The following is a 26,802-nucleotide window of genomic DNA, read 5'->3' as shown; positions in this document are numbered from 1 at the left end:
AAGATGCCAGAATAGAGGGGGAGATTGAAGATGTGGGTTAGAGATTGTAGAATAGAGTCAGAGGGTGAACGAAGCATTTGCGAGGGAACAGGATCCAGAGGGCAGATGGTTAGCAAGTAGTTTAGCAACCTCATTGAATGAGCAAAGTAATGATTGTACCTGTGGGCATGAAGTGTAAAGCGTGGAAGGTATCTGAACAGCAGAGACCTCCTCATGAATTGTTTCAATCTTCTGTTTGAAGTGATTGGTGATCTCCTGGGCAGTGAGTTATTTAGTGGGTGGAGGCAGTGGAGGACGTAGTAGAGAGTTAAAGGTAGAGAAGAGTTGACGGGGACGGAATGATAAGTTGTTAATGAGAGTGATAAAATAGGTCTGCTTGGCAGTGAGGTGGCAGGAATTGTATTTTTGGAGGGCAGATATATTTTGGTTGAAATCTTTCTGAGACTTAGTCTTACAGAACAGGCGCTCAGGAGCACGGCTAGGTTTTTTCAAACTTCTAGTGTCATCTGTTTGCCAAGGTTGAAGGGGGCGGGGCCTGATTCTGTGTGTAGTGAGAGGGGCCAGTGTGTCCAGGGAGGCTAAAAGTGAAGCGTTATAGACAGAAGTGGCTAGGTCAGTGCAGGACAGGGGTGCGATTTTGTCATAGAGGTGGTCAGTAGCAGAGTAGAGAAGAGAAGGGCTGAGATGGCGTAGGTTTCTACGGGTAGCTGTTAGGCAGTTGGAGGGAGAGGAGGTGGAGGAGAAGGAGAAAGTGAAACTAATAAGGTAGTGATCAGAGAGAGGGAAAGGATAGTTGGAGAGGGTGCACAGAGTGCACAGGTGGGAGAAAACCAGGTTAAGGGTATTGCCTTCAGAGTGAGTGGAAGCATGTATCCATTGCTTCAGATCAAATGAGGAGGTTAGACTGAGAAGTTTGGAAGTAGCAGGAGTGTTAGTATTAGTAAGGATGTTGACGTCCCCGAGAATTATTGTGGGGATTTCAGAAGAGAGAAAGTAGGGTAGCCAGGCAGAGAAGTCATCAATAAAGGTTGATACTGGTCCAGGGGGCCGGTGGATCACAGCAATCCATAGAGAAACTGGGGATAAAAGACAAATGCACTGTGCCTCAAATGAGGAGAGTGACAGGTGGGTGAAGTACCTGAAAGGTGCTATGTGGGGCTAGAAGGATTTCAACACCCCTTCCCTTGCGTCCACTGGGTCTGGGGAGGTGAGTCCAGAGAAGACCACCATGGGATAGGGCAGCAGAAGACGCAGTGTCGGATTCATGAAGCCAGGTTTCGGTAATGGGGAGTAGATTAAATGGGTTAGTGATAAAGAGATCATGGAGAGAGGTGAGTTTGTTACATACAGAGCGGGCATTCCAAAGGGCGCAGGAGAAAGGGAGTCTGGTCTTGGGAAGAAGAGAAATGGGAACTAGATTATGTGCATTGCGGCTGCAGCCAGAGGTTGCAGGGTAATGGGTGCATTGAGTACAGTTAAATGACAAAGAAACAAATACATTTAGGAGCTAAAAAGTTGTAATTGGTTTAACCAAGGAAATATAAAATGTCACTAAATGATTAAATATAGTACATAATATTGTTCAGGGAATGTAGCCTCCGAAGGGAGGTCCTTCTTGACATCGATACCAGACCCTGATCAAAAAAAAGGATCTGGTATGTGCTTTTAGGGGGGCCCACATGTCATTCTTTTTCTTGTGTGGGTCCCTTATTAATATATATAAATATATAAATATATATATATATATATATATATATATATATATATATATATATATATATCAGACTCTCATTTGGTATAAGGATCTGGTATGGATAAAAGGAATCCCTGGCCACTTGAAGCAGCAGGGAGCTGTCATTTACCAGCATTTTTTTCTTTGTAAATGTCAGTTTTGCTGTTGTATATTGTATACATTCTACAGATGCACCACTTCACTGGTTATGGTCATCCCACAGGCATGATATTTAAATGAATTGTGCATTTCTTTTTTTTTTTTGCTTTGATACATGTTTTGCAGGGCAATGCCCAGTCAGCCATGCCTTTTGTTTGCAACCCCTTGCCTATTAGAAAATGCCATTACTGATTTCTAAGGTTCGGCTTCCATTGACTTCAGTGGAGCTGACCTTTGGCGTTTGAATTTCAGTAATATTTGGGAACCCATCCCAAACAGAATCCAGGGATGTTCACCTCATCAATAGTGCCAAACTTGTTAAGCTTGCATGAGTTTGCCTTACTACCCTATAGTTCTGTTTATCACAGTCAATTAGATAAAGAGTTGTTTCAGGAAAAAGGGGCTGCGAGTGTGGTCTTCTTTGGTTACCTATAGTCTGGAATAATCACCCTTTAAAAAATAACAGAGGAAGAACCAATGGTTAAGCAGAGACTACACTGCAATACACATCAAAATAAGAAAAGGAAACAAGGGAGAGGTCATAAAGTCCAACTTTAGCTTAAACTATTTGTTTTGCTTTGGACACATGGCAAACCTTTAGAGCCCCTGTCAGCCCTTTTAGTTTTATCTGATTGGCCAAGGTGAAGAAGAGAGGCAGATGACATCACAAACTCTGCCTGAGCTAATCAGAGAATACCTTGTATTCATAGAGCAACTCTCTTCCACCCACTTGAAGAAAATGACACTTAGGGGCTGTACACAGGGGCCAAATATCGAGTGGCATCGGCTGGTTCAGTAGAAACCGGCCAACACACGGCCCATGTGTATGGCAGCCAGTGTGACAAAAGCCAGCCATTCGGGGGAGATCGCTGTGCTATGTGATCAAATTGACCAATCACAGCTAGCAACATAATTATGCACAATGGACGGCATGAAAGGAAGCCATTCATTGTGTACAACTCTCATGTAACCTGCTGTGATTGGTACTCTGGTCAGTCATCGGCTGTTTCCTGTGGACACGGCCGGTGGCAGATTGCGCTGCTGCGCAGCCCTGCGGCCACTCAATCGCCACTTCCTGACAGGACGTCATATGACATCCAGTCAGGATGGGAAAGTACCTGACCGGCCATCAATTATCTGTAGGCTAGGCGGGAAGTGGTTAATAGACCCACAGCTGAATATATCAAGGAACCAGAGCGGTAGCTAAAGCACAAGGTCCCCAAGATCTTGCAATGTCTGTACTCAGAAGGCCCAAGAACAGATGAAGCCTCCTTCAGCATTTCTCCTTCAAGTCACCCAGCTGAGGCCTCCTTGCTGTAGCCTGTGCCTTAGAGGGCAGCGTGCCCCCCTCAGACAGGACTTCTCAACTCTGGGACAAGACCCAGAGCTCTGTGTGCTCCCAGAAAAAATACAGTCCCCCAGCATGCATTCATAGCCTGCCTTTCTGGAATAGGCTGGGGCTGTATCAATATTCATTCTGCCACCTGCATAGCTCCACATCTATAACCCAGAAACTTCTCAAGTTACCTGGATACAGAGGGAGCTATCCAGCAGACTGGCAGTAGCAGAGCACACAGATCAGGCCTAACTAAACAATCACAGCTTACTGGATACTGTAGGGCTCAATACCTGCAGTCTGGAGACAGGAGTAAATACGCACAATGTGCTTTAACAGTGTAAACGTCCTTGCTCCAATCCAATGAATGAAGAGAGCAAGTAAGAATATCATCTAACCTTAAAACTGAAGAGAAAAAGAACAAGCAGAAAAAATAGCACAGCTTGGTCTATTAAATGACATTAAAAAATGGCAGCAGAATCAATGATAAAAAAGTTACAAGGGGATTCAGAAAAACAAAGACTGCTTTGTTAATGCTGATGACCAGCTGTATTATATATATAATTTTGTATTCTGCCTGTAGTATGACTTTAAAGCGTTTGTTACCCTATCACTTCGTATTCCTGATATGTGCCTGATGTACCATGTACTTGTATGGGGAGGTATCCTGTTCTCTTTGTATGCTTCCTTTATGTGAAATCCCTGGTGTTCCTGCTAGTCCCTCTACTTCCCTATTAAAAAGTTCCCTAGCTATGCTGGGAACTAAGTGTGCTCCCCTCCAATGATCAGACTTGTCCTGACATGCCCCCCCCCCCCATTACTTTGCTGCTTGCTGGAGAGTAATATGTACCTGAGGACCTTCACTCATTGCATCTCCCTCCTTCTACTTAATCTATTTTGTTTCTGTGCTTTCTTTGCCTTATATGTGCTTCATACACCTTGCCTGCTGTTTTTTGACTAGTCCCCTCTCCAGTCATTTCATCAACCAAGAAAACAGCTCTGACGTGGGGAAGGGGAGCCTTGATCCTTTCCCAAGATGGCCACCTCCACAGAGACAGTGTGGAACAAGGCATGGTAAGTCAGTAATAGGGGAAATCATTTGCCATGAGCCTACAGGTAATACTAGTGACTAGTCCTCTGCATGATTTTTTGGGGGACGACGACAGGGTTCACAATGAAAAGCTTCTTTAACAACAGTTTTACTGGAATCTGACATTGTAGCAGTATAGTCAGTGTTTATCTGGCGCTCCAGATGGAGTAATCCTTAGGGGTATAGTCTGTGGCTGTAATAACTGGATGATGATGTATCCATAGAAAGGGGTATTAAGGGTTAAAAAGGAGGGCAACCATCCTTCAGAGTGTGCCCGAACTCTGCAAGACATGTAAGGAAAAAACAGGGAGGGGGAGCCGCCGACCTGAGTGTAGTATTAAAATTATGACTTTAATAGGATAAGATTAAAAATATTTACAAGATGATAGAAGATGCATGCTCGTTAAAGTAAAGTGCAGTCCTGGCATTCTACATGGCGCTGTGGGTCCCACCGCTGTTCTGGATAGCTGGAAAGGATTGAGCAGCTGGCTGGAATGGATCACAGTGTTTCTCCAGGAGCAAAGGAACCAAGCAGCTCCACACAGACCAGCATGGACCGTGGAACAGGAAGTGATGTCACCGGCGTCTGATTGGACCTAGGCAGGGCTGGAATCTTGTCAATCGGCTGCAGTGATGAAAGGCTACGCGCTCGGAGCTGACTGCTCTTTCTATTGGCCTCTCTGGAATCTGACATTGTAGGTTGACATTTTATTATATTTTTAGGTGTATTTATGATTACTAGTATGTCTTGCTCATGCATCCTAGTGACTGTTTAACCACTAACAATTGCATACGGTATCCAGGTCCAGTGAAGTCAGTGTGAAGCACATCTGCTGCAAATATAGAGAAGTGTCCATGTGGTTTGGATGGATCTCCCCCAAGAAAAGTTCTAGACCTCCTCCCCAAACAGTCAAGCAGGAAATAGACTGACGTGTGCCCAGCAATTAAAGAATTCTAATACATCAGTTAAAGCGGAACTAAACTCTCTCAATCAACAGTAACTATTTTTAATCCCTATGCTGCTAGCATTTATAAATAGATAGGAAGGTATAATATATTTACGTGTTTTAAACCTTTCTTTAACTACTTCAGTTGCTTCCTGGTTTTCTGGCCTATACCAAAAGGATGTCATACATCACAGGAGTTTTTATTTTTTTTTCTTTCATATGGGGGAAGGGAGGACGGACTTTCTGAGCTAAGCACACCCTTCTGCCTTCATACCTGAGCCTAGGGCAGATGGATTCCGGGAAGTAAATGCTACATGATTAATCGGACCTTACTCAAGATTGCTGTAGCTAGAAAAGCTAAGGGGTGTTTTTCAAATTAATTTCTCAACAAAATAAAACATGGAGACATGGATGCATGAGTTTGCTTTGAATATTGAAATTGAATTTTATAGCATTTTCAGTTTGTGGCACTCAGATACAGTTTAGTTTCCCTTTAAGTGTTCCTAGCAGCTTGAGGTCTGCTGTAATAGAGCAAGTTGCTTTGAGCAGCTTAGCCTTTCATGTTGTGAGAACTAAGCCGTAGTTGCTAACAAGCATTTGTTTATGAACCATGTAAATACATTTCTGTTGCCGCAAAGGAGATCTGGCTACCAGTCCTGCTCCGCTCAACCTCAGAGGTGACTCAGACCTTGTGAAGTCCCATTATAAGCAGTACAAATGCAAGGAATCTTGATAACGTTTTGCAGTTTCATTAGATCTTTATTCATTTAAAAAACACAATATACAGACAGCATCATGCAGAAGCCTTGACAATTTTCACAATACTAATGCTTACTCGCTAGGTTCCTTGTGTTTGTTTGCAATTGTTCATGAACTCTGAAGAGGCATTTTCATCTATATGGTCATATCTGGTGTCCTCAAAAAGGGCACTGAACAGAGATCTGAGTAGCAGTCAGAAGGCCTGAGCAGAGTTGTCCAAACTGCCTGAGTTCCTGTGTGACCTATACATCAACATTCCATTCCAATCTTTTTTTTTCACAATAGATATATACTGCATGTGTGTGGAATTTTAATTTTGTGGAAAACTTTAAATGTCCTTTTTCTGTCAGGAACCTCTTAGTGTTTCTGAACCCCATCTTTCCCATGGCTCCCTTGTTTTCAGAACAGCACTGCCCGATTCCCTGTAGGTACAATCATATGTCACGCATTCACACAAACATGGTATTTCAATATTCTTGCAGATCTTCTTTACCAATAAAGTGCAAACACAAAAATATTAAAGATTATCAGTTTAGTCTGGCAGTCAAATATGAGAGATGTAAATGTAAAGGATAACTTTTTTTATTAAAGCCCCCGGTTTGCCCCCTCCCATCAAAAGGCTACAATAAATAACGATTATTGACTTGTATACAACCAGCCTGCTGACCCGGCAGAATTTCGATCCATGACACTTTAAACTGTCACTAAATCCACATCATAAAAAAAAACTATCAATAAATGCAGTATTACATGCTGTTCATACTTATCCAGTCACTTTAAGATTTGTTTTATGTATTCTGCAAAAAACCTGGTTTATCCTGCTGTTCTCTATCTCCACCTTCTGTTCATGTCCCCAAATCAGCTAGGGATTTTGCAGAGCAGTGTTGGCAGCTGTGAACATGCTCATGTAGCCAGGAGCTGGCTAATATTGCCTGCATTATTAGGAGATACTTTGCAGCACTTGCTACAGCGAGACTATTTTCTCCTAGTGCTCAGCCTGGACTCTATGTCATCACATCCTGAAGGCAGGGTGGAGCAAAGCATCTTGGGACATGTAGTCCAAAGAGCCAGGTTTTGCATTCAAGTCAGACTGTTATTGACTACAAGTACCAGGTGGCTGGAGAAGAGAACCGAATGCTGTGAGAGGTAATAAAGAGCCTGTGTGGGGACATAGTCGCTCTCTTGGGACCACAGACTGGATCAACAAGTAGTGACTCGGTGCTAGATTGTGCCATGGCCAGGTGGTGTGGCCTGTGCTACTTGGAGAGAGAGTTATTGCGAGCGGGTGGATCAGCTGCCAGGCACGTCTGATCATTTGGCAGCAGCCTGAAACCGCCCTCATCACATACCTACGCCAGATCCCTCTGGATAATATCACAGTGCGACAGAGGGTTGAGAGCTGTCCCTTGAGCCAGACTCTGCAGAGGCCTGCTGCGGAGCCCCCACGTCACTCTTCAACACAGAAGGTCACTGGGATTGGTGAGCGGGCACTTGCCCATTCTTTGTTTACCAAAGGATACTGCATACAGACACAATTGCCTTATCCATCCCACCAAGCTTGCAAGGGCACCCTTGTTACACTTTAATCCACACTGAGAGAATCTAGTGAACATCTTGTCTGCCAGGACACACTGTGCACATTTTAAAGAGCTAGCTGAAGACTTAAGCCTCCCTCCAAGCCTTCCTTTTTAAAGGACAATACGATATTCCCCCCACAAGGCATAGGAATATTTGGTGCCTACCTAGGCCCATATAGTAACCAAGGACTATTAGATAATAGGTGTAAGAACTTTAGAGTGTTTGCTTAATGTGAATTTAGAGTTTGCACATTACCGGGACTGTGGTGTCAGGGGATTAAAGGGAGAGGCTTGATAGAAGTCTAGTCACTTCTCTACCCTTTTTGGCCTGTATCCATAGACTCTATACATGGGTAAATTCTGCAGATTATATGTTCCTAATGTGTTATAATTGCCTATTTCTTAATTGACTTTGCCACTAAGTTTATTGTCTGTGTATTATCTACTGCATGTTATAAACTCTTTGTTACTGAATTCGCTATCATTAATCTGCCAGTAAACAAATCTACCTGGTTTACTTAGCATGTGTGTGCCTAAAATTCTTTGTTTAACCACTGCAGCCCTGGAAGAATTGGCTGCTCAATGACAAGGCCATTTTTTGTGATACGGCACTGCGTCGTGTTAACTAACAATTGCGCGGTCATGCAACGCTGTACCCAAACAAAATTGATGTCCCATTTTTCCCACAAATAGAGCTTTCCTTTGGTGGTATTTGATCATCTCTGTGGTTTTTATTTTTTGCGCTATAAACAAAAAAAGAGTGACAATTTAAAAAAAAAAAAAACACAATATTTTGTACTTTTTGCTGTAATAAATAGCCCCAATTATTTTTATAAAAAAAACAAATTTTTTCCCCATTTAGGCCGATATGTTTTCTTCTACATATTTCTGTTAATAAAAATCGCAAAAAGCGTATATTGATTGCTTTGCGCAAAAGTTATAGCGTCTACAAAATAGGGGATAGATTTATGGCATTTTTATTATTATTTTTTTTTTACTAGTAATGGTTTTTATCGGGACTGCGATATTATGGCGGACATATCAAACAATTTTGACACATTTTTGGGACCATTGCCATTTATACAGCAATCAGTGCTATAAAAATGCACTGATTACTGTGTAAATGTCACTGGCAGGGAAGGGGTTAACATCAGAAGGCGATCAAGGGGTTAACTGTGTTCCCTATGTGTGTGTTCTAACTGTGGGGGATGGGACTGACTATAGGAGATGAGAGATCGTGGTTCCCAGCTCGTAGGAACTCACAATCTCTCTCTCCTCTCCTCACAGAACTGGGATGTGTGTGTTTACACACACACGTCCCTGTTCTGCCTCTCGTGCCCACGATCGCTCATGGCCGGCAGTCATCGCGACCACCGGTCACGAGCATTGGCACTCCCGCGCCTCCTATCCCGCTTAAAGGGACCAACGTACAGCTATGACGGTTCACAGAATCGTGCCGACCTACCACAGTATAATGACGGCAGCTGGTCGGCAAGTGGTTAACAGGGAAAAGTCAGAACCCAGAGTGTCAGAGGTGTCGGAGGACTTGCAAGGTCAAGGCAACCAGTGGGGTACAGAATCTTTGAGCGACCCTCATGGGGGTAGCGCTACACTCAGTTTTCAGTGAGTTTCTATGCTGAGCATTTCCTCCCTATCACATCTGAGCAGCCCGTGTGACTATAGAGTCACACATGTGGGTGTATACACAGTGGTAAATGACAGCCCATTCCCTCCCTCCTCCTCTATGCCCACTAACCAGCACAACACAATGGGGGGGGGGGGATATTACATGTAGATTGATGGAGGCTTCACCTCCCTCCCACAGCCTCTGACTGGCAGAAATACGCCCACACCATAATATTTCCAAAAAATAATAAAATTTGGATTTCAAATATATATTTGTATGCCAATTAAAACAGATTATTGATATTAATTATCTATTTTTACTCTGTATTCCAAAAACAGTTTTTTTTCTTTTTGAACATGTGACCAGCTGGGTCATGTGACAGCTGTATATTGATTAGGAAAAAGGTACATAGATGTTTTTTTATTAAAATAATGACAGTGTCCTCATCCACATACAGAAATAGAAGGGACAACGTCAATTAAACAGTGTGTTTTTAATGTCACTTTAAGTTTATTCTGACTCAACTGAATCACATATTTTCTTTTGGTTTGTTGGCCATTTTGTAAACCCCCTGTTCAAGCTCATCCCAAAGCTATTCTCGATTGAAATTTAGGGACCATGCAGGCCATTGGGGTACAGTTAAGCCACCATCATTCATGGAACAATTCACAAGCATAGGCGTGCGCACAGGGTGTGCCGGGTGTGCCTGGGCACACCCTAATCACCCCATGTGAATTAGCATTATCCAGGGGTGGCACCAGGTGGGTGGTTGGGGTGCCGGTAGCCAGTGTAAATGCCCCCATTATATTAAAGGCTAGGTTCAACTGTAGGAACATATTACACCTATACTTAGGATTTAAGGTAATAGGCTCCCAATCAACTGTCTCCCACCATCAGAGCCTCCTCCCTGTGACAGCAGGTGGCGTTCATGTATATTTGAGCTTTGGGGTGCACACCCTAATACAATAGGCTGCGCACACCTATGTTCACAAGATAATGTATACTTTGTGACACGGTACATTACCTGGCTGAAAGTAACCACCTGAAAACAGATAAGTTACTGTCATAAAGTGGCATTAAAGTAAAGTTCTTTTGGTATTAAGTGAACTAATGTGTGCTAAGAAAACATTCCCTAAACATTTATACCACCAACAATATTCTGAACCACTGATAAAAGACAAGAATGATCCATTTATCTTTTTGTGCCATTCTTTTGAGATGCTTCAACAATTACTGTCATGTATAATCAACCTATGGTCAATATTCCACAGATCCTGTATATTCTCCATTGCAATGTTTGGTTGTACAATAACTGAATCTCTTGCTCATGTCTCCACATGCTTAAAGCTAAAAGGGGTTGTAAACCCTCGTGTTTTTTCACCTTAATGCATCGCATGCATTAAGGTGAAAAAACTTCTGAACGGCCCCCCCAGCTCCTCCGTTTTACTCACCTGAGCCCGTTCATTCCCTCGGCAGAAACGCGCTTTCCTCTCTGCCCATTGTCTCAGCTCTTGATTGGATAGATTGATAGCAGCGCAGCTATTGACTCCCGCCGCTGTCACTCAAATCCAATGACGCTGGCGCCAGGGGGGCAGGGCCGAGTCCTGCATTCTGTGGGAATGTACACAGATGCTGGACTCGGGAGCGCGCCCGCACGGGTGTCCACCTTAGGAGAGCCTTCTCCAACGTGGGCACTCAATGCAGGGAGGAGCTACCAGCGCCGCCGGGGGACCCCAGAAGTCGAGGATCGGAGCAACTCTGTGCAAAACGAACTGCACCGTGGAGGTAAGTATGACATGTTTGTTATTTTAAAAAAATGAGGGTTTACAACCCCTTGAAGTTTAGCTAAATAAAATAATTCCTACAGCTTTAGACACATCATTTATAATGACATATCTCATGTTGTGCAGGCTGCTGGATCTTGGAGAAATCTTTACTGCAGGGATGCCTGTCCTCTTCCTGTGTCTGAACTTCTAGCACTGCAATGATTAACATTACCAGCTTCAGGTAGAACAGCAGCACAGATGATCTGATGGGGACATGATTCCACCTTCCCCCTCCTGCATTGAGAAAAGTTCTTTCAGTGATTACACTACCTGTAAGGGAGCATTCATACTTGCAATGCACCCTATGTGTGGTCAGCTGTAAGAACCCCAATGGGGGTTTGCACCATTAGCACACAATTGGAGACTGCCAGCTCTCACAGTTAATAACATCCATTCGCATGTAATCACTCAAACAGCGATCATATGCAAGTGATTAGCCATGGAGACATGCAGCCTGCGTTCAGGGCTGATCCCTCATGTGTGATGAGTACCACAACTGTACTGCTGTTCTGCCTGAACACAGGAAGCTGTTAACCATTACAGTGCAGGAAGGTCAGAGACAGGAAGAGGCATTTGCATTGTCATTGGCACATTTCTTTTTAGTTGTCCAATTAGCAGTATCTGCTCCACTAGCATTGTGTAGGGAGGCAGACAATGACAGAAATTACACTTACTGATATTAAAGGCTATGTTTTTCTTTTTTGTAAAGAACAAACACATCATACTTACCTGCTCTGTGAAGTGGTTTTGCACAGAGCACCCCGGATCCTCCTCTTCTCAGATCCCCACCGACTCTCCTGGCCCCTCCCTCTTGCCAAGTGCCCCCAGAGCAAGCAGTTTGCTGCTGCTGCTCTGTTTGTTCATTCAGACACAGAGCCGCTGCTAGACCCCGCCCCCTCTCTCTCTTCATTGGCTCACTGGCTTTGATTAACAGAGGAGCAAATGGCGTCGGCTGTCATCTCAGCCAGTGAGAAGGTAGAGTCCCTGGAGAACTGAGGCTCTCCTGCACATCCCTGGAACAAGATGGGGCTCAGGTAAATATTGGGGGGCTGGGGGGCTTCTGCACACAGGTTTTTTTTATCTTAACGCATAGAATGCATTAGGGTAAAAAACCTTCTGCCTTTAAACCACTTTAAAGAAACCTGCACTGAGAGAAAGAGGTAGACTATGGCACCATGGCTGACCGTTCTCTGAAAATGCTAGCTATTTGACTTTCTGTTGTTTCAATACTTTCTTTTCAATGCATCAAGTGAAATTAGAATGAAGTCATAACACATGATCTTCCCACTTGTTACGAGTTATTGAATAGGGGTGAGACTTCAAAAGATGGTATATTTAACTTTTCTCCAACTAATCCCCGATACAATAAAAGAAAGTTGGGAACATTTAGAGTGTAAGTCTGTAATAAACCCCAGTAATAAATAAGTAAGTGAAGTAAGTAAGTAAAAAAAAGCTTAGAAATAATCATAAGTGCCTGACTAGACTAGAATCAGTCCAGGCCTCTTGTTGAATGCAACTAAACATGGTAATGAGTAATCATCTAAAACCTTTTTGAAAAAGCCTTCTAAAACCATGCTAAATCTCACAATGGGTTCCCATATTGTTAATGGAAATGAACCATTAGTATAGGCGTGCGCAGGGGGTGTGCCAGGTGTGCCGATTCCAGGTGCCAGGTGTGCCGATTCCCCCTGGCTGCTGCAGGGGATATTTCAGAATGGAGATTGGGGAAGGCACTAATCAATATGTTATTTACTGGCCCCTTCCTTTTCTAAATGAACTGTCAGGGCTGAGATCAGCCCTTCCTTCTCAGAGCTCTGTGCTCAGCTGTCGGTTAATTGCCATACTTTTCATTCCACAGTGACTCACCTGGTCTTCATTTCCTGCTCGTCAGCTAGCCTTGCTGGCTATTTAAACTGTCTGGATCAGATCTCCTGTGACTTTGTCTGGTCAACATATGCGGATACACTCTGCTGTGCTTTCCTGTTAAAGACTTTTGCCTGGCTGACTTCCTTTCTGCTACGCTGATCCCTGGATTCCTGTTTCACTAGCTTGTTCCGACTACCTGCTCTGGTTACCGAACCCTGGCTATGTTTTGACTACGTTTGCTCTGTTTGTACCATTTGACCATTTTATTAAAAAGTGTGATTTTTTTTAGAATGTCTAGGTATAAGCGCGATCAATCCGCCAATTGCCCGATGTGCAACCAAGAAACAGGAACATTTTATCACTTAATTTGGAGCTGTCCAAGAGCCCAAGGTTTCTGGACACAAGTAGTGCAGTTTCTGCATGACACTATGGGTTCCCCTCTAACGCTGCACCCCAAACCTTGCCTTCTGGGTATATTCCCAGAGTCAGATATAGATAGATTCACAAAAAATTTTCCTAAACGAAACACTGTTTTCTGTGCAGAAAGTTATAGCCAGGAATTGGATGAGAGCTAACCCACCTGAGTTTAACCCCTACCCGACCAGCGGCCACAGTTATACTGCGACAGAATGGCACTGCTGTGCGAGCCATCGTAGCTGTATGTCGGCTCTTTAAGATGCTGTAGCAGGTGTGCGCATGCCGCACCCCGGAGCCGGTGAAGAGGTATGTCTGGTTCCAGTCCACTTTCCCAGAGATTTGGAGGTGATCCAGTTCAATGCACAGGGTTTCTCAACCAGGTTGGGATATAATTGGATTGGATAGAAGCAAAGTAGGCTTTATGATTTTTTTGCTTTCTGAGAGAGCCTTGGCCTGGGCAAATCCTCTATGGGAGATACAAAACCCTGTCGTTCTGAGTTACCCTGAGTTTGTGGCTTCCTTTAAAAGAGTGTTTGCCATTCCTGCACGCTCCACTTCTGCTGCCAAGAGCCTCATGTCCACCAAACAGAGTACGAGAACTGTTGCTGATTACACCGTTGAATTCCATACTCTGGCAAAAGAGGTGGCTTGGAACAATGAGGCCCTCGTGGCTGCTTTTTCTTTCTGATACCATCAAAGATGAGATAGCAACCCGAGACATACACACTGAGCTGGAGAAGTTGATCACGTTTGCCAATCTCATTGACTCCAGACTCAGAGAGAGACCTTCCTTAAGGAGCGCTTGCAGAAGCCTCCTGTACGTTTGGCTCTGAGCTTTGCAGTCCCACTCTTGCCTCCCTCACCCCCATACCTCCTGGTACCGAGTCTGCCAGTGAAGTAGAACCCATGCAGTTGGGCTTCACACATCTCTCTGCAGATGAAAGGGCCTTTAGGAGGAGGGAGAGATTGTGCCTTTATTGTGGCCAGGCAGGTCACTTCCTGAAGTCTTATCCTACCCGTCCGGGAAACGCTTGCCCCTGAGGTCCTGTAGGGGACAGATCTTAAGTGGCGTTGTTACATCCCCAGTTATACAGAAGGATAAGCCCCTGGTTCCGGTTACCCTTTCTTGGTCTGTGTCATCCATCGAGATACAGGCTCTAATCTACTCTGGGGCTGCATGCCTGTTTATTTAGATTTTTTTGTGGAGTTACCCAACTCTCAGGACAACACAGGTATCCTTATGATGGTTGACCGGTTCTCGAAAATATCTAATTGTATTCCACTGAAGAAGCTGCCCACATCCAAAGAACTGGCTTCCATTTTTGCTCAGGAGATCTTTCGCTTACATGGGCTACCCAAGGTTATCATCTCGGACAGGGGTAGCCAGTTTGTGTCCAGGTTTTGGCGAGCCTTTTGGGCAAAGTTGGGAATTAAGCTTTCCTTCTCCTCTGCATATCACCCACAGTCCAAGGGGGCCACAGAATAAGCCAACCAGTCCTTGGAGCAGTTTTTACGTTGCTACATTTCTGACCACCATAACAACTGGTCTGACCTCTAACATTGGGCGGAGTTTGCTCACAATAGTGCTGTCAACACCGCTTCCCGATTGTCTCCATTCATGGTGAATTATGGTTTTCAACCATCCATGTTGCCTGACTCATTTGTTCCTCAGAGCATTCCTGCATTGGAGGAGCATCTCTGTGGTCTTCGTTCCACTTGGGTACAGTTCCAAAAGTCCTTGTGACATGCCAATGATAGGTACAGACTCCATACTGACCGCGGATGCCTACCTGTGCCTTCCTACCAAGTTGGGCACAGGGTCTGGCTGTCCTCTCACAACCTCCGAAACTGGCACCACGGTTTATTGTGCCTAGCCGTATTCTCCGTAGGATCAACACAGTGGCTTACGCTTTAGACCTTTCTTCTAATATGCGTATTTCAAATGTCTCCTTATTAAAACCTCTGGTAGGCAACCGCTTCACCACCTCGGTACCATGTCCTCACCCAGTTCAGATTGAGAACCATGAGCAGTATGAAATACAATCTATTACTGATTCCCTTAGGTTCCGTGGGCGCACACAGTACCTGGTTTATTGGAAAGGGTACGGTCTGGAGGAATGCTCTTGGGTCTCATCCTCGGACGTAAATGCTCCTTTCCTCCTCCGTGCTTTCCATAGATGTTTTCCCCTCAAACCTGGTGGTCCTCCGAGGAAGAGGGGTCATTGAGGAGGGGGTACTGTCAGGGCTGGGCTCAGCCCTTCCTTCTCAGAGCTCTGTGCTCAGCTGTCGGTTAATTGCCAGTACATTTTTATTCCACAGTGAGTCACATAGTCTTCATTTCCTGCTCGTCAGCTAGCCCTGTTGGCTATTTAAACTGCCTGGATCAGATCTCCCATGCCTTCACATGGTCAACATATCCGGATACTCTCTGCTGTGTTTTCCGAAGTCAGTTGAAAAAGGAGCGTGGCTTGCCGTACGATTGCAGCGTGCATGCTCAGGAAACGCATCCACTATTGGTGACGCCATCTCCCTGCTGCCATCCCTGCCCTGAGTTCCAAGCCTCGTTCTGGTCATCGAGTTCCTCCACAGCAGCCGGCATCCATCCGTACGGAATGACACTATCCCAGCCAGCGCCGGAGCAACACGAACGGAGGGAGCAGTCAGCAGAAGCGGCCACCTAGACTTTTTGGGACCGATATACTCATAATATTTTTTCAAAATGTGAGTGCATAAACTGTATGCCTATTAAAGTGTTTTCTAAATGTCTACTCTTATGCTGCGTACACACGGTCGGAATTTCCAACAACAAATGTTCGATGTGAGCTTGTTGTCGGAAATTCCGACCGTGTGCAGGCTCTATTGGACATTTGTTGTCGGAATTTCTGACAACAAAAATTTGAGAGCTGGTTCTCAATTCTTCCGACAACAAAATCCATTGTCGGAAATTGCGATCGTGTGTACACAATTCCAACGCACAAAATTCCACACATGCTCGGAATCAAGTAGAAGAGCCGCACTGGCTATTGAACTTCATTTTTCTCGGCTTGTCATACGTGTTGCACATCACTGCGTTCTTGACGTTCGGAATTTCCGACAACATTTGTGCGACCGTGTGTATGCAAGACAAGTTTGAGCCAACACCCGTCAGAAATAAATCCAGGATTTAGTTGTCGGAATGTCTGATTGTGTGTACGCGGCATTAGAGGCGCTTCTCTACTTGTTTTATTTGCAGTTTTGGAACCTGGCTTCTGTTCTCCTATGGCGGCAGCCCTATGAGCGCCTGGACACTATTCCCTTGCTTTCCCTATATATTATACCTTTCTTACATGGACCCCATGAGACTATGTATTTTATGACATAAGTGTTGTAAAAGGGAGATATATGAGCCTTAGCTCTTGCGCATATACCTGTATTCCTGATCGTGTTTCCTGCCTCTACTACGCTAATCTCTGGATTCCTGTTTCACTGGCTTGTTTTGACTACCCACTCTGGTTACCGAACCCTGGCTATGTTTTGACTACATGTAGCACCCTCTACCACAGGTAGGTGCTAGATATCGTTTTTTGGTAGAGCAGGTAAATTTAAGCAGGCCTAGCAGGCAGCTAGGCCTGTTTGTTTTGATCTGTGGGACTGGGAGTGGTTTAGAGTATGTTGGGGACTCACAGATAGCATCATCTTTCGGTTACCTCCCTTTTGCTTCTAGAGGCTTCCAGAAGGAAGATGGGGAAAAAGGGTGGAGCTGTCTGGGGTGTTCTGAGGAGCTCCGACCAATCCCCAATCTGGATTGGCAGGGGGTAGGCCTCCTTAAATACCCAGGGTCAGCCCAGCTGGGGAGAAGTTGTTCGGGTGGAAGAACTGGAGATGGAGTGTTAGGCTGTCGGGGCCATTGAGGAAGCCCCCCAGGCTGGGGGGTGACCTTGGGCCAGAGGCTCGGAGCTGAATAGGAACCCCATAGAATCCAAGGGGTGTCCTGAACAGAAGTAGGAGAGGACTGCAGGGAATACTGCTAGGCAAGTCTCCAGGAGGGATCCACCAGGTTTCGGTGAGTGACAGGCATAGTCGGGAGAGCTGGGAGAGGCATGCCGGAGCAGACTGGGAGTGTGCAGTCTGAGATGGATGTAGAGCCATCGGGAGAGACTGTGATGTTATTTGCAGTGAAGTTGGGCTTCTGCAGCCAGGAGGGTTGTCAGGGTCTGCAAAGGGCTGACTGGGATCATTAGTCCATAAAAGAGGGCAGCTAGCACCAGAACGTTCTTTGCTACACCATAGGGGTCTGCGGTCCCTGCCTGTAATAAGGTACTTTTGCTAAGGCCCGGCTGAAGCCAGTGTCAGGCCTAACCATGTGCTAGCTCCGCCTGAAGAATTGTGCTGAAGCGAGAAGGAGAAATAGTCTGCAGCGAGTATTGTGCAGGAGGAGAGTATCTAAATTGTCCCAAGCCATGCAAGAATCTTTTCTGGGCATCCCATGAATTCCTTAACCCTATTCAAGTTTAATGCCTCAATAAAATACAAAGAAACAAAACTGCTGGACTTTTCATTGTCTCGGAGTGTCTGGAAGTGAATGCCGGGCTGGACAAGGTGACAGGTGGGCCACATCACTCAGCAGCCCCTACAGGGGTATCGCTACATACGTTTGCTCTGTTTGTACCATTTTACCATTTTATTAAAAAGTGTGATTTTTACTGCTCTTTTGTCTCAGTCTGATTCATGGTTCCTGACATGAACATAGTGAACACACTCACATCACTCTTCAATCATAACCGAAACTGTGTTTACTATGCTTCCGTTTGTGAATGAACAGGAAGCTGCTCAGCACAGAGCACTTACTATTCATTCACTGTCCAGTGCAGCTGAGCCTGCAAAGCAAGGCATGTGTGTTTGAGCTTTGGGGTGCACACTCTAATGGAATAGACTGCACACACATATGACCATTATATACTCAAAACAATAAAAGTTCCTATATACTAACATTTACTAAGAAGTTTAAGATAATTCTTATTTTATCCAAACAAGTTCTATCAAGGGAGCATTTCTCACTTACACTGCTCTTTGCGGACCGCTGCGGGTGTCAATATAAAGTTAATGACACCGCCAAATCGGTTTGCAGAACGCAGTATGAACTGTGAAATGGGATTGGAATCAGATCACATGTGTCTGAACACCCATGCGATCTGATTCCAGTAAGGACAAAAAAAAGATCCTGCACCATTTTGGTGGGAATGCGATGCGATCTTAGCCATACAAACTGTGCACAGCAATGCGTTGTGAATCACATGCGATGTCTGGCATCGCATAAGTGTGAACCCAGCCTTAGGGGCAAATTCATTGACAGGAGAAAAAAATATGCAAAGAATTATTCTATAAAACAACTCTTTTTTTTATAGTTTTGGATAGAGTAGAGAGAGATTAGAACACCTGTCAGGTTTTTATTGCTGTCTGTGCCTCCATTAGGGAGATTTGCTTTCTCTATTTGTTCTGTTTACCACTCTCACCGAATGTGAAATTGAAAGAGAATCCCCAGTCACCAGAACAGGAATAGAGAAGAAATCTTCAAACGGGGACACTAGTTCTGGTGAGCCTGGTGACAACTAGGAATTCACTCGCTTTAAAGGAATTTCGTCTCACTTGTTTTGGCTTGTTTTCCTGAGATGGGAAGTGAAGGGGAATTGCCACAATAAGACTGCACCAAAAAACTTGACAAGGGTCCTAACTCTCCCTTTATCTACATGAATAAAAGAAATAGGTTTTCCTTTAGTTCTACTTTATACGCTGAAATGTGATTGGGTGCTATTGAGAAAAAACAGAAAATCACGGCCCTGATTACAGTACAGCCCCAGCAGTGCCCATCAGTGATATCAATCAGTGCCCAGCAGTGACACCAATCAGTGCCCATTAGTAATGCCAGTCAGTGCTGCCTTTCAGTGCCTGCTAATCAGTCCCGCCTATCCGTGCCACCTATCATTGCCCACCAGTGCCGCCTATCAGTGCCCATCAGTGGAACCTATCAGGGCCCCATCAGTGCTGCCTATCAGTGCTCATCAGTGCCGCATATCAGTGCCACCTATCAGTTCCCATCAGTGTGGGATATTAGTGCCCCCAATCAAAGCCCATCAGTGCAGCATATTAGTGCCTCCTCATCAGTGCCACCTAATCAGTGCCCTTCAGTGCCACCTCATCAGTGCCCATAAGTGCCGCCTCATTAGTGCCCATCAGTGCAGTCTATCAGTGCCCATCAGTGTGGCCTCATCAGCACACATCAGCGAAGGAGAAAAATTACTTATTTACAAAATTTACTAACATAAACTAAGAAAAACGTTTTTTTTTTCTCAAAATTTTCAGTTTTTTGGGGGGTTTTTTAGCAAAAAATGAAAAACCCAGCAGTGATTAAATACCACCAAAAGAAAGCTCTATTTGTGTGAACAAAATTATAAAATATTTCATTTGGGTACAGTGTTGCATGACCGCGTAATTGTCATTCAAAATGTGACAGCGCTGAAAGCTGAAAATTGGCCTAGGAAGGAGGTGAAAGTGCCCAGTAGGCAAGTGGTTAAGCTCAGGTAGCATCAAAATGATTTATAAATTCAGGCTTTCTCTGCCTCTTTATGTCAGATGAACTCTTGAAGTAATTTTCAGATCTTGGGGAAGCCTTGCTAAAATTCAATAATTGGGGTCAGTGGGAAGAATGCCCATTACATTGTTGGCTTGTGGAAAGGATTCCCCGCTTACAGTTGTAGTCAGGATGCCACCCTTACAGACAGCTAAAAAGATAATTGGTGTCATATAGTTAGCTCTGCCAAATGGCACTGGACCTGGAACTATGCAGACTCCATCAAATGGGAGGTCAATCAGCCACAGCTCAAGGAACTCCTAACAACCTCTAGACCAGGGGTCTCCAAACTTTCTAAACAAAGGGCCAGTTTACTGTCCTTCAGAGTTTAGGGGAGCCAGACTGTAGCCATCGGGAGTAGAAAATTTCCCAGCATCAGTTGGAGTAAACAGTGATCTATCTTTGGTGTCAGTAAGAGGAATTGTGCCCCATCCTTGGTGTCTTTGGTAGGAATTGTGCCAGACCATTGGTGTCACTGAGCCACATGGTTGGTGTCATTGAGAGGAATTGTGCCCCATTGTTTGTGTCATAAGGAAGAAATGTGACCTATTCTTGGTGTCATTGGGAGGAATTGTGCCTCATCGTTGGTGTCATTGGGAGGAATTGTGCTGCATCATTGGTGTCATTGGGCCCCATTGTTGGTGTTTTATTCATGGCCTGGGAGGGTCATAGATTGAGGACATTGTAAGTATTGTCTCCAAATTACCATCCACTGTTAAGAAGTCAGCAATGTATACAGTTTAATGAATGTTTATAATATGACTTTCATTTTTTAGACTGCACCTATACTATTAGCAAAAGAATATTCCTAAAGGAAGGCGTCAAATATCTCCGAAACACGTTGGATATGTTGATGCAACTGTTTTTAACAATGAAAAATTTGTAATGTGAATATAGGATGTGGTAATACATACCTATTTTTATTGTGCACTGTATTTTTGATAATTATATGTCTTTTCTACTTTTGTAAATTTACTAGGTAAAATTTAACTTTGAATTTTAATACAAACCGGTGTTACTCTCCTATGCCTTTGAAGTCTCATTGTAAAGAGGGGGAAACCATGTCTTCCCATTGTTGGTGTCATTGGGAGGAACTGTGCCTCAGCGCTGGTGTCATTTGTAAGAATTGTGTCCCATCATTGGTGTCATTGGGAGGAATTGTGCCTCTTCGTTGGTATCAGTGAATGAAATAGTGCCCCAAGGACTTGAAAAAAGCATGCAAAGGGCCACATCCAGCCCCCGCGCCACAATTTTGGGGAACACTGCTCTAGAGGAACCCTAGAATTCCACAGAACCTTGTTTGAAAATGACTGTTCTAGTTGTTAGACCACAGCTCCAACCAGCACACAACCATGACATGTGAATAAAGATCTTGATTAGATATTTCTGAAAAAAGGTTCTATTTACCTTAGCATTATATGCTGTGTAAAACATAGCAACTTCAAACCATGCCTCTTATCTCATCTCACTGATTGCAATACCTAATCCAATTATTCTCTTTTCAAAATGTCATTATCCTAGTGGTTCACTTTTTCCTTGAAAGTCCTTGATTGTTTAAAATATTTCTTCAGTAAGGATATTACCAAGTAGAATGTGTATGTCATTTTTAAACAAGACCCTCTCTATTTATTTATGAGATATATGAATATTCGAGTGCGCGTTAGGCACCATCATTACAAAAATCCACATAATTCCAAAGTGTCATTAAATTTACTTGCAAAAGTATTTGGCACTAATGAGACTTATTAGTTAAACAAAGCCAGTAGGGACTGGTTATAGCCTCAGCTTGTGCAGTAATCGCCCCTGTTATCTTCCTCATATGATTTTCATAACTTAGCATAAGTTGTTCCTAAAACTGACATTTACCAATTAAAGCTCTGACTTAACTGAAAAATGTACCATTTTAATTTGGAATTTATTTCAAACTGTGAGGAAATGACAGAAGATCTGAGAATATCTTCTTTCTCCTTCAATTTCACATATACATAGATGACACACCATTTGCCCTTTGTACTGTTAAAGTGATATCAAACTCTCAGTTGTTTAAGTACTTTCAGCAGCTGATTTAATAATGAGTGAGTATATACTGTACTGTAGCTTCTTTACCGTTTACACCTTGCCTATTTTCCACTTTAAGCTGGTGGCATAACTGCTACCCCAGGTTTCTTGTTTCTGGATGGCTCCTTTCTGTCACAGAATCCTATGGAGCCACCCTTGCATGCAGGAACTACAGTTGTAACTCCCTACATTGAGTGCATCAACTGAAATACGCAGCCCCCTAGCCTAGGATGGGAAGACATTCACCTCCCTCATTCCTCCACTCTTCTCCAAGCTAACATACCGGATGGAGATGGCACTTGCCAATGTTAACTCTTCCCTGTGAAGAACAGAAATTCAGGGAAGCAGTTATAGGAAAGCAGGAGCCAGAAGCTTTGCACACTGTTGCACACTGCAAGTGCTGGGGTAAAGATTTTCACTAGTTTACTGGGGGGAATGTTTATTTTCCTATGCTAAATGTACAAAGCTAACACTGAGGGTTTAATACTACTTTAACCTGTGTCCATCTATCTTAAAAATAATTTAACAACTGTATATGGCCAGCTTTGGCCATTACCTACATTCCTCATATCTAGAACATCTGTAATTTGTAATGCATCTTTGTGTGCATCATCTCCAAAATACACCTCCTCCTAGCCCAAGAGATCACCAAGGACCTTGTCCTTAAAATCTCTCAATGTAACAAATGCACTATGCACCTCTCTGGTATTTACCCAAAACTCCTTCCATACAATTTATCATGAATGCTACAGCAATATACAGTATCTTTGTCTTCACTCACTTCACTGTTTTGTTGTACAGTGCTAAATAATATGCTGCATTTGAAAAATAAAGAATAATGAAAACCTTTGGTAGAACAGAGTTTATGATGGAAAATTAATTGTAATCAAGTAGACTTACATGGTAGATGAGAAATTAACATGCCTTATATAAGGTACTGCACCGGTATCTTCTGCTAAGGGCAGCTTGCGTGGCTTAAATGATAAAAGACCAGGTGTAGTAATGCCAATATGTATGGCCAGCTTTATTCATCGTTGGACTAACTGATTAATTTGGGCATTCGGGGATATACTGTATAGCATGGAGGTATGTATACACATAATTGAAAATTGGGTCAAAAAGTGTAGGATACTGTTGATGGATTTTAGGGGGACTTCATAGGAAAAGCTTATTTGCATAACCAACATAGGTCAGGGCCAAAAGCTTCTTAACCCCCTCCTGCTCAGAAAAAAAGGTGCTACAGCACCACCCACCCTTATAATTCTCAAGTTCTGCCATCCTCCTCCTCTACTGGTATTTGCTCCTCTTCCAGGTCAGAGTCAACTAACTTCCTGTGATCTCAAGCTGTCAATGGCACACCTATTGGGGGTTCTTCAGCAAGCAGCCTGGGCTCAGAGGAGAATGCTGTATAGAACAGTGCTCATATGTCAGTGCTGCTGTATGCAGTGGTGAGGACAGCCCACTGCAATATATCATTAAAATAGAACCCCCACTCAACATTTGACTGGCTGAAAGTAGTCTGGATTTAAAGTGTGTATGCTTGAATGTTTATTTTATAGGTCGGGGGCTACAGAGAGGAGGGGGACGCTTTTCTGGGGAGGAGGGGGAGGGACATAATAGGGTTTTTTATTGTTTTTGTCCTTGCATGGCCTGTACATTTTTGTTGGTGGTCATACATGTTGAGATTTCTCTTGTTGGGCCCTTCAAGGGAACTAGAAAAATTACTTAATTCCCCCATCCTGACTAAATAGCATAGATGGAAGAATTTGCAGAGCCAGGCCATATTATTCTGATAGCCAGCACCCATTTTTTTTTAATACCCAAAACAGTGCCTGCATCTGATTGGATGCAGGTGCTGTTTGGCTGGCAGTTTCTTCCCAGCTCCTTTGACAAAGGTTAGTTCAAAAATCACATTTTGTAGACCTGGGTGTTGCTGAAGGGGCCACCCACTGAACAAATGTTGGGGGATTCAGCAGGTATTGGCTGAAATTTATTATTATTATTATACACGATTTATATAGCGCCAACAGTTTATGCAGCGCTTTACAATGTAGAGGGGGGGACAACACAATTACAATACAGTTCAGTACAAAAGGTACAGGAGGGCCCTGCTCGTGGAGCTTACATTCTAAAGGGAGGGGGTGGTGGTACAAAAGGTAATAGCTGCAGAGAATGATTTGATGGGGGTGATTTGATGGGGCAATTCAATTTGTTTATTGACAACTTTAGTTAAAGTCCACCCAGTCTTTATCTGTACACCTAAAACTGAACAGCAACTACAATAGGGTGACTATTTGCCTTTTGATCTACTTGGCTTAAAACGGACCTAAAGGCACTAAATGTACCTTCTTCTAATGGCCCAGGTCCCTCGCTGGCATCTTCTCCTCTTGTCTGAGGGGAGATGATGTAAGGATGTGCAGGAGTGTCATCCCGCCACACAGAAACCATGGTGGCGATATAAGGTGAGCAGGTAGGTGTATTTTATTACAATAGAGACATTGCATGTCTCTTCTGTGATAATAGCCTGCCTGCTTATAGTCTTATGTTAATTGCCTGCAGTTCTGCTTTAAGACACAGTAAAGCATAGGGAACAAGATGTCTCTTTCATCCTCCGCATCCCAGCTCAGGGATGCCTTTTATGGCTATGCTGTCTTAGGTTTTCAGTGTTCTAGTAAGATTATCCAGTTGACCAGATCAGAAAGGGAGTAAAACAAACTAGTTGTCTTAGTGGGCGTTATGTTTTAATTTAATAATTTATCTTTTTAATTTTTTACAAAGTTTATTATGTTAGGTATATAATACATCCTAATTATTTCGACATACAAATCTAGTAAATTCGCAAGTTAAACTTTTGGTCAGTAAATTATTGGAAGGAAAGAATTACTCATTTTTATTTCTGTGAGCATAACCTAAAGTTGTGTGTGGTTAAGGCTCAATTTGTATAAAATAAAAAATAAAAAAATAAATGTTCATATACACAAATCACCTTTGTGTAGCTCAACGTATGTGTGACATGTTCTACAAGGGTTTATCTGCCAATATAAAATAAATGAAGCTTGTCGATTCTTTTTTGAAAAAGTGTTTCACAATAAAGACGAACATTGAGGCAACCTGCTCATGTGTAAACTTTTTTTCACACACACTTATGCATAGGCTTGTCAATTTCCTCTTGTTACCCCCTGTAGAGCTTCTATAAATGAAACAAAATTTGGATAACAAGTATTACATACTGTATTTAGCAGAGGGTGATACAATGCATTAGCATAACGTGTACAAAACTTATACCCAGCTTGTCAGCCAAGGCCCACAAATGTTATCTAACTTATTTGGGCAAGCCCTGCTACTATAAAGTTGTATATGTAGGAAGTACATTAATATTAGTAACACATATCTTTACATCCAGTGCTGAGGGCTCCTTCCATTTTAAAGTCTAACTAAAGGAAAAACCTTTTCTTCAGTTTTGGACAGAGTGGAGAGGAATTATAACACTTGTCAGGTTTTTATTGCTGTTTGTGCTCTCATTAAAGTGGAGTTCCACCCAAAAGTGGAACTTCTGCTTTAAGTACTTGTGACCCCCTGACATGCCATATTTGGCATGTCATTTTTTTTTTTTTGGGGGGGGGGGGAGCGGGTACCTAGTTTTTACAGGTACCCAGCTCCCATTTCCTCTCCTGGTGCAGCGTTGCCGAGCGGAAGTTCACCCCCCCCCCCCCGCAATCTTCTGGGACACGTCACAGGTCCCAGAAGATTGCCCGGCCATTCATAACATGCAGAGCAGCTCGCTCATGCGCAGTGCGCGCTCGGTTTTTATGCCACAGCCGGGCACCCACATTTGCAATGCCGGCAGAGGAGGTGGAGAGAATCGAAGCTTTGGGCAGCCACATCATTGGACCGTGGGACAGGCGAGCGTCTGTTTATTAAAAGTCGAAACCCGGACTGTCTGGGTCAAACCCATACAGGTGGCAACCTTAGTTACGATGACTTGGGGGTCCCCAAAGAATTCCCCTAATTTGCAGGGATTTCCTCTCACTTCCTGATTGTCTATGGGAAAGGAAGTGAAGGTAAAACTCCGCAATGGCACACAGATGGCAAAAAAAAAAAATCTGACAGGGGTTCTAACCCTCCCTTGCTCTATCCAAAATGAAAAAAAAGTTTTGTCTATAGTTCTACTTTAAAAAAAATTACCTTTTTTTCTGTAGAACAAAAAAAGTCTTACTAGGTATTGGAGTACTTGCCCAGTACATGCTTTAGGATTAAAGTAAGCATATACATATTTGGAAGATCTGGCACATCATGGCTCAAGGTTATCGACAGCAATGAATGGATCTCTGCCTGTAAGATGAAAGTTTGGGACATATCCACAGAACATGGAGCACATCCTCTGGTGTTTCAGATACTTGTCAATCCTGTACATCAGCACTTATATTAAATCTGATTTTAAATGCCAAGAGTGATATCAAACCATGGGTACTGGCCAGGATTACAGCCTGGGTAATTTTATCTGCTTGTGTATGTCCCTTAATTTTTGTAAACACAGTACATCATAAAAATGCCACTCAGCCCAGATGCCAGGATGTCTAGATGCCCTTAATGGTGACTTCCTTTGCAGGCATGAGTATAATTTAGTGGCAGAAAGAACAGCCCTGAAGATGTTCCAGGACACCCACGTACCTATTACTTTCTGATCCGCATATCCCATCTGACGCTGTAATTGGCTGCAGGCTCTATCTTACTCCATCATTTCACTCTATACATATTTAGTGAGATACGTTTTTTGCTGTGGCTGAAAGAGAAAAACTCT

This window comes from Aquarana catesbeiana, linkage group LG03, assembly GCF_042186555.1.
Source record: "Aquarana catesbeiana isolate 2022-GZ linkage group LG03, ASM4218655v1, whole genome shotgun sequence".
NCBI classification, from domain to species: domain Eukaryota; kingdom Metazoa; phylum Chordata; class Amphibia; order Anura; family Ranidae; genus Aquarana; species Aquarana catesbeiana.
The sequence above is the reverse complement of the archived record's forward strand: the minus strand, read 5'-3'. Positions refer to the sequence as shown.